This window comes from Castor canadensis, chromosome X (genome assembly GCF_047511655.1).
Source record: "Castor canadensis chromosome X, mCasCan1.hap1v2, whole genome shotgun sequence".
Classification (NCBI taxonomy): domain Eukaryota; kingdom Metazoa; phylum Chordata; class Mammalia; order Rodentia; family Castoridae; genus Castor; species Castor canadensis.
In genome coordinates this window covers 143,114,053-143,123,501 of record NC_133405.1, presented here as the reverse complement: position 1 = coordinate 143,123,501, position 9,449 = coordinate 143,114,053, and the positions used below count along the sequence as shown (strand labels likewise).

Here is a 9,449-nt window from a genome sequence, read left to right as displayed (position 1 = left end):
CAACTCAAACCCCTGCAATCCCTATCACAAATACCTTCTTCTACAACAACAGAAATATACCCAAACACACACAAGGACCACAAAAACAGCAGCCTCCACACTGCTTTCCCCACACATCCACGTCACTTCCCATCTCCACCTTTAGTGCCACCCAATCCAACCCCCAAATTTCTATAGTTAGCATTACAAACATTAACCCTGCCAAATCCCACTGCTTATAGATATTACCGCCAGGGGATCTTCTGTATGAGGGTGTTAAACCTGTGAACTAGTTAATACTAAATTACACCCAGAGCAGGGTCAGAAATAGTGTACCAACTTAGCTAAAAACCCAAGACAGAAACAAAACAAAAATTAAATCAAGGGAAAGAAAACAGATGACCGAAACCAAAAACTTGCCTCTCAAGAACATAGTTGCACAGTACCAAGTGGAGCAATGGGAAGAAGAAAAAGGAATGGAAACCATTCTCCCCCAAAAAAATAATTTAATACAGGATTCAGAGGGAAATGAAGAAAATGGATACCCAGTTCTGAAATCCAACAAAATAAAGACAAATGACACCAAGGAACCCAACTATGTCCACAAGAACAACCTCAAAGCAGAAATCCTGCAAGTAATCACTGAGAATTTCATGGAGATGTTACTAGACATGGTCAACCAAAACATAAAAGATGCACTCAAGAAATTCCAAGACACCAAAAATAAAGACACAGAAACAAATAAATGAACTCATAGGAGCCCTAAATAAATACCAAAGTAAAATAGAGAACACTATAAATAGAGAGATAAATGCATTAAAGATGAAAATAGACAATATTAAAGAGGTAGTGACCCATGATATGGAAGAACTTCAGAAAAAAAGAATGAAACAGAAGTACAAAACAGAGTGGAAGGCCATGCCAGCACACTAGAACAAGCAGAAGACAAAATCTCAGAACTTGAAGATAAATGGAAATTAGAGGAAAAACTGAAGAGCTATTAGTCAAACAACTCAAGACCTGTGAAAGGAATATGCAAGAACTCTCCAACTCCATCAAAACACCAAACCTGAGAATCATAGACATTGAGAAGGAGAAGAGGTGCAAGCAAAAGGAATTCATAATATATTCAACAAAATAATAGAAAATTTCTCAAACCCGGAGAAAGCTATGCTCATTGTGGTACAGAAAGCCTCCAGGAAACCAGACAGACTTGACCAAATAGAACCTCCCTATGACATACTATCATTAAAATAACAAGCACAGAGAATAGAGGAAGAATATTGAAGGCTGTAAGAGAGAAAAAACAAATAACATACAAAGGTAAACCCACCAGAATCACAACAGATTTCTCATTGGAAATCTTTAAAGGAAGAAGGGCATGGAGTGAGGTATTCTGGGCACTGGATGAAAAAAACTTCAATTCTAGGGTACTCTACCCAGAAAAATATAACTCAAAATAGATGGAGCAATAAAAACCTTCCATGATAAGCAGCAACTAAAACAAGATATGACCACAGAGCCACCACTGCAAAAGATTCTCCAAGGAATTCTGTACACAGAAAATGAAAGCAAACAAAACCATGAGAAGACAGGCAATACCAAACCACAGGAGAAGAAAAGGCAAGGAATCAAAGTAACATTGATTCAGCTGCACACAATCAAACCCTTAAACAACAAGACAACTAAATGACAGGAATCACCACATACCTATCAATATTAACACAGAATGTTAACAGACTTAACTCCCCCATCAAAAGACATCTTTTGGCAAACTGGATTAAGAAGGAAGATCCAACAATCTGTTGTTTACAGGAGATCCATCTCACTGATAGGAACAAGCACTGGCTTAGGGTAAAATGTTGGAAGAAGATTTACCAAGCCAATGCACACCCCCTCCAAAACAGACAAGAGTTGCTACTCTTGTCTTATCTCAGACAAAGTAGACTTCAAACTTACATTGACCAAGTGAGATAAAGAAGGACACTCCATACTAACAAAAGAGAAATACATCAAAAGGAAAGAACAATTATCAACCTGTCAGTGCACCCAATTTCACCAAACGTATTCTGAAGGACCTAAAAACACCTATAGATTCCAACACAGTGGTAGTGGGAGACTTCAATACTTCCCTATCACCCAGAGATATGTCATCCAAACAAAAAATCAATAAAGAATTTCTAGAACTAAATCACTCCATAGATCAAATTGACCTAGCTGGTGTCTACAGAATATTTCATCCAACTTCTGCACAATATACATTCTTCTCAGCAGCCCATGGAACCTTCTCCAAAATTGATCATGTTGTAGGGCACAAACCAAGCCTCAGCAAATATAAGAAAATAGAAAATATACCATGCATTCTATCTGATCACAATGCAGTAAAACTAGAACTCAACAACAGAAACAACAGCAGAAAATATGCAAACAATTGGAAGCTGAACACCACATTGCTCAATGATCAGTGGGTCCGTGATGAAATAAAAGAGGAAATGAAAAGCTTCCTGGAAGCTAATGAAAATAAAAACATGACCTGTCAGAACCTATGGGACACAGCAAAGGCCGTCCTAAGAGGAAAGTTTATACCCATGAGTGCATGTATTAACAGGACAGAAAGATCTCAAATCAAGGACCTAGTGCTACATCTCAAACTCCTAGAAAAACAAGAACAAACAAATCCAAAAACAAGCAGAAAGAGAGAAATAATAAACATAATAGCTGAAGTTAATGAAATAAAAACAAACAAAAAACATACAAAGAATCAATGAAACAAAAAGCTGTTCCTTTGAAAAAATGAATAAGATGACAGTCCCGTGGCAAAACTGACTGAAATGAGGAGACAAAAAACCCAAATCGGTAGAATCAGAAATGCAAAAGGGCAGAAACAACAAACACCATGGAAACCCAAGGAATCATGAGGACAATAATTTGAGAACCTATATTCCAATAAATTTGAAAATCTTGAAGAAATGGACAAATTTCCAGATACTTATGACCATCCAAAATTGAACCGAGGATATTAGCGACTGAAATAGATCTATAAAATGAAATGAACTTGAAGCAGCAATCAAGAATCTCTCAAAAAAGAAAAGTCCAGGACCTGATGGATTCTCTGCTGAATTCTATCAGACCTTTAAAAAGGACTGATACCAACCCTCCTTAAAGTGTACCATGAAATAGAAAGGGAAGGAACACTGACTAAGTCATTCTCTGAAGCCAGTATTACACTTATTCCAAAGCCAGGCAAAGATACCTCCAAAAAGGAGAACTACAGGCCAATCTCCTTCATGAACATCAATGTAAAAATCCTCAAAACTGTAATGGCAAACCGAATTTGACAGCACATCAAAAAGATCATTCACCATAACCAAGTTGGCTTCATCCCAGGAATGCAGAGGTGGTTCAACATATGAAAATCAATAAACGTAATAAACCACATTAACAGAAGCAAAGACAAAAACCACTTCATCATCTCAATAAATGCAGAAAAAGCCTTTGATAAGATCCAACACCACTTCATGATAAAAGCTCTAAGAAAATTAGGAATAGAAAGAATGTACTTCAACATTGTAAAGGCTGTATATGACAAACCTACAGCTAGCATTATACTTAATGGTGAAAACTGAAACCATTTCCCCTAAAATCAGGAATGAGACAAGGGTGCCCACTATCCCCAATCCTATTCAACATAGTACTGGAATTCCTAGCCAGAGAAATTAGGCAAGAAGAAAGAATAATAGGAATACAAATAGGTAAAGAAACTGTCAGAATATCCCTATTTGCAGATGAAAAGATCCTGTATCTTAAAGACCCAAAAAATTCCTCGACACCATAAACAGCCTCGGCAAGGTGGCAGGATACAAAATCAACTTGCAAAAATCATTTGCTTTTCTATACACCAACAATGAACAAATTGAGAAAAAACATATGGAAACAATTCCATTTACAACAGCTTCAAAAAAAAAATCAAATACCTAGGAGTAAACTTAACAAAGGATGTGAACAACCTCTACAAGGAAAAGTAAAAACCCCTAAAGAAAGAGATCGAGGAAGACTTCAGAAGATGGAGAGATCTCCCATGCTCATGGATCGGTAGAATCAGCATAGTAAAAATGTCAATACCCCCAACAGCAATCTATATGTCCAATGCAATTCCCATCAAAATCCCAATGACATTCATCACAGAGATTGAAAAATCGACTCTAAAGTTCATTTGGAAACACAAGAGACCATGAATAGCCGAGGCAATACTCAGCAAAAAGAGCATCATTGGAGGTATCACAATACCCGACTTCAAACCATATAACAGAGACACGACAATAAAAACAGCATGGTACTGGCACAAAAACAGACATGAAGACCAGTGGAGCAGAATAGAGGAGCCAGATATAAGTCCACACAGCTATGCCCACCTTATTTTTGACAAGGGTGCCAAAACCACACGATGGAGAAAAGACAGTGTCTTCAACAAATGTTGCTGGGAAAAGTGGTTATCTGCCTGCAGAAAACTGAAACTAGATCCATGTTTATCAAACCCTGTACTAGTATCAACTAAATATGGATTAAGGACCTAAATATGAGACCTGAAACTCTGAAGTTAATACAGGAAGGAGCAGGAAACACTCTGGAACTAATAGGTATAGGCAAGGACTTCCTCAATACAACCCCAGCAACTCAGCAACTATCAGAAAGGATGGACTAATGGGACTCCATGAAATTTACAAGCTTCTGCACGACAAAAGAAATAGTCTCTAAACTGAAGAGACCACCCACAGAGTGGGAGAAATATTTGCCAGCTACACATCAGACAAAGGACTGATAACCAGAACATACAGGGAGCTCAAAAAACTAAACTCCCCCCAAATCAATGAACTAATAAAGAAATGGGCAACTGAATTAAACAGAACTTTCTCAAAGGAAGAAATTCAAATGGCCAAAAAACACATGAAAAAATGCTCACCATCTCTGGCCATAAAGGAAATGCAAATCAAAACCACACTAAGATTCCACCTCACCCCTGTTAGAATAGCCATCATCAGCAACACTAGCAACAACAGGTGTTGGTGAGGATGCGGGGAAAGAGGAACCCTCTTACACTGCTGGTGGGAATGCAAGCTGGTGCAACCACTCTGGAAAACAATAAGAAGGCTTCTTAAAAATCTAAACATAGATCTGCCATATGATCCAGCAATCCCACTCCTGGGGATACACCCAAAGGAATGACACTCAGGTTCCTCCAGAGGCACCTGCACACCCATGTTTATTGCAGCGCTATTTGCAATAGCCAAGTTATGGAAACAGCCAAGATGCCCCACTAGTGACGAATGGATCAAGAAAATGTGGTATTTATGCACAATAGTGTACTACTCAGCCATGAAGAAGAATGAAATCTTATCATTCACAAGTAAATGGATGGAACTGGAGAACATCATTCTGAGTGAGGTTGGCCAGGCTCAGAAGACCAAAAATTGTATGCTCTCCCTCATATGTGGACTTTAGATCTAGGGCAAATGCAGCAGTGTTGTTGGACTTGGGTGACAGGCTAAGGGGAGAGCACATACAGGAGGAATAGAGAAAGATAGGAAACCCAAAACATGGAAGTGTTTGATGTTCCCACAGTAGAGCAGCTAATGCAGTAACCTTAAAACAACAGAGGTCAAAAAGAGAAGGTGACTGAGAAGTAGTGAAGAGGTCTGTAGAGCTGAATTAATCTGGGTTGTAACACACTTGTGCATGGAAGCAATCTCTCTGGATAGTTACCCTTATCTCAACTAGCAGGAACGCTATGTCTTTCTTAATATTTCTTATGTCTACTTGTCAACAAAATTGGAGAGAAGGGCAGAACAAATTCTGCCTGGAAGCCAGAGCAGTGGGGGGATGGGGAGGGAGCGTGGGGGAGAAATGGCCCTAACAATATATGCCCATGTGAATAAATGAATAAAAATAAAATTCATCTCCTACATTATCCTTTCTTATCCCTTCTCACTTTGTCAGCAATCTCAACAATTGACTTGCAGTTTATTTGCATACGTGAATGTAAAGTAAGTCAATCACCGTCTCCTTTTACACTCCCTTCTTCTACTGCCACAGAGTTTGTATAATCCTGTGCTCTTGGTCATTGTCCTGGATCAGCAACCCTGGGTTCCAAAAGGGTTTACTGAACACCACCAGGTGAGCTGGGAGCAAGTGGGGTAGCAGTGAGGGTCAGCAGTGTCAATGAGTGTCCCTGGGGTAGCTGGAACTGCACAGTGCTTCTCTATCTATTTACAGGTTGCAACCATCAATGCAGATGTACTGAACATGCTTTCTGTCAAGTTGCTTGGTGATTGCATCCAGATCCAGTGTGATGGTGTACTAACACTAGAAGTGTGTCTCTTCCACTGTCCAAAGGTCCAGAATATTTTCTACGACATATGGGATTTTGGCTTCAGCAGCTCTGTTGAAGACAAGAAAGAGGGCTGCTTTCTGCTGCTATTTAGTTTTGTCCTTGGTAATTTCCTTGTCTGCTGCATCCAGGAAAGCCCTGGGCCTGGTATTGATCCGTCTTGGGGCAACCATCACCATCTTGCACTGTTTGGTGGGCAGCTAGGAAAGGACACCATATTTGAGGTGTAGCAGCATGATGGCTTCCACCAGCAGGAGCTTCATCTCTCCCAGGTTGGAGGAGCCTAAGTAATCCCAGGGTAGCCTTTTGGTGTCACAGTAGCAAAATCCAAAGTCATGAAACTGAAGTAAGAATGTTGTCTTGACTGCAATGATGATCTATGTGTAAAACTCAGAGGCCAGAACAAGGCTGGTGTGCCAATATCATACTGTTGGCAAACTCTAGGATGGGCACAACTGATCAACAGTAAGGGATCTTGTTGGTTTTGAGGAAGTGAGGTTTGTCAATGCTGACAGCATTGAAAGAGGCATTTAGCTGTTTTTCCCACTTGCTAAGAAGGTCAAAATTGATTACACTGACTAAGTCAGCTCACAGGTGGCCCTTCCCAGTCACCACTATGGTGATATCCTCTGGGCTCAGAGATAGCAGGCACAGAAGGAAGGCCTCTTCCCAGGTGAAGCACATGGAGGACAGCACCACCACCAGGAGCAGATACTCCCTTGGATAAAAGGCCACTATACTCATGGCATGGGTCATCTTCCTCAGGCCCTTGCTATCAGTAGGTAACAGGCAGCTTCTTTTCACTAAGGCAAAATTAATTCCAGCTCACTGGAAGGGCTTTGGATTGAACACAAGCTTGGCATCTACTCCAGAAAGGTCAGCTTCAAGGACATCTTGAAGATCTTGTTGGAGAGACATCTTCCCCAACTGAGAAGCAAATGCCAGGGTAACAGTCTTGGGCAGAGGATCCAGCTTAACTTGAAGAAGGTCATGCCCACTTGCAATTAGATTATTGAGAGAAGTTCCACATCACAGATCATGGAATTAATCTGTTCAATCGTCATGTGTCTACCTTGAAGCCAGCCTGGGGGGAAAAACCTATGCATCTCCCCTTTGACAAAGGCTGGGGATAGACCTGAGGGCAGGCTGATCTGGTCCCTCCCCCACTGCTGCCATTGATCCCTTACAAGGGTTGCAGGGTGACTGGGGAGGAGGTGCTTGACTGCTTTCATCAGGACATGGCAGTAGTCTGTCATGTGTAAGTCCCATGTCTTCATGGCAGGTTCATAATTTCTGCTGGTCAGAATCTTAAACACTGCAAGGAGCTCCTCAGCAGAGCCTATATTCACCCCAAAACAATCTACATTCTGTATGCATATTCCCTTTTGACAGTTTACTGTTTTTGTGGAGTGAGGCCAAAATTTCTTTTGGAGTCTTCCTTCTGTTCTGGGCATCACACCCCCTGAGTCATAATGAATGCCAGAAATGCTCACTCCCAGTTAGAAGGTTTGGCTGTCTTGGCCTCTATTTCAGAATCTCTGGGAGGCTCTCTAGAGGAATAAGCTGTTGTCTCCTGGGAACTCTCTGCTTTGGTCAAATATTCATGATTTGTGTTATTAACAGGTGTTGATTTGATCATATGTAAAGCCTGAGGATGACCTTGACATAGTGTACATCCTAATAGCTATTGGTTAGAGATATTTGGGTGACTTTTTTGCCAAAGGTGGAGAATTCTAAAGAGTCATTAGTCTTGATCGGTTGTGTCTTGAGCAGGCTATGGACATCTTTTCTTGCCTGTTCTGTATTCCCTGTGCCTGCTCTAGCGTGCTGAGCTGAAAATGGTGGGAATGATGAGGTCCTTGGTCACCATGAAATGAATTATTGAGCTTCTGTTGTTTACAAATGAGCCCATGGCCCACTGGTTTAGAAGGCTCCCTCAGGAGATTTTGGGAAGGGCCCAAATATGAAGGCTTGGCAGCAATGAGGTGCTTGTGCTTGTGCTCTGAGGTTGTTCTGATAATAACTCAGAGCTATTATTTATGGGCCAGAGCCTGCTGTCTATTCTCTTCAGTAAGTAGCAAGAAATTATAACAAAGAAATGCCTATGCAGAAATGTAAACCATTAATTGGAAAACTGACAAAAGTATGACTTGACACTTGCTCAAACAGTGCCTCTTTTCAATCTGGAAAAGATTAGAGAGGAGGCGCCTCCAGAACTTTCCTCATCCAGTTTATACTTCCAGCTGGATGCTGGGGGACCTGGAATTCAAGTGCTGCCAGTTTACATGCCTTATTGCAGTAGCCTGGCTGAACTACACTTCCCAGCGAGCAAAGCAGCCATAGTTACTTTTTTTTTTTTTAAAGCTTGCTTTCTGATGGAATATTAGAACATTAACCCAGGTCCTTTCACATCACCCATAGATATAGCCCAAAGAGACAATACCACATATGCTTAGAATTTTTAAAAAATATCCTCCATCCTCATTCTCTTTTCATAAAGGAAACAGGCAGTCTGCTCCTCTTCAAGATCGGCCTTACTGGAATAACACACCTAATCCCTTGATTACATTAAGAAGCCTAATCCCCATCCTTTCTTATGAAATATATAAGGCAGGGGAGTGGGCTTTATCCCCCTTTAAAAAGAAAGTAATTGCATTCAATTTTATATGTCAGGACACACACACACATCACATTTTTAAAGTTGTCTCCTAAAAGCTTACACATTTATCTAACTCTCTCCACTGTAGTCAAGAAAACCATTATGAGTTGCGACAAAGGCAAAACTTGTACTGTCAATAAAAGCTCATCTACCCTGTCTCTCTCTAACTGCTTTTGTTTCCTATCTACAAAAAGGGAAGAGAATCTTGTATATGTTTCTAGCAAGCTTCCTAAAGAGAATTCATCTTGTGTAATATGGGGATGTTCCCTTATTAGGATATTTAGTACAGTATTAGAACAGTGATGTCTTGGATATTCCAGTGCTATCTGTCCTAAATAGTTGGATGGGCCAGCATTGTCCACCCAAAGAGAAACTGCAACTAAAATTGAGAAATCAAAATTCTTAGCTACCATGTTCTTCATGTTT

At 40.4% G+C, this 9,449-nt stretch overlaps 1 pseudogene; it reads right to left on the bottom strand.

Annotated features, from left to right (window-relative positions):
* Positions 1–6,057: 6,057 nt before the first annotated feature.
* On the bottom strand, positions 6,058–8,003 carry LOC141419521 (SWI/SNF-related matrix-associated actin-dependent regulator of chromatin subfamily A-like protein 1; annotated as a pseudogene).
* Positions 8,004–9,449: the final 1,446 nt, after the last annotated feature.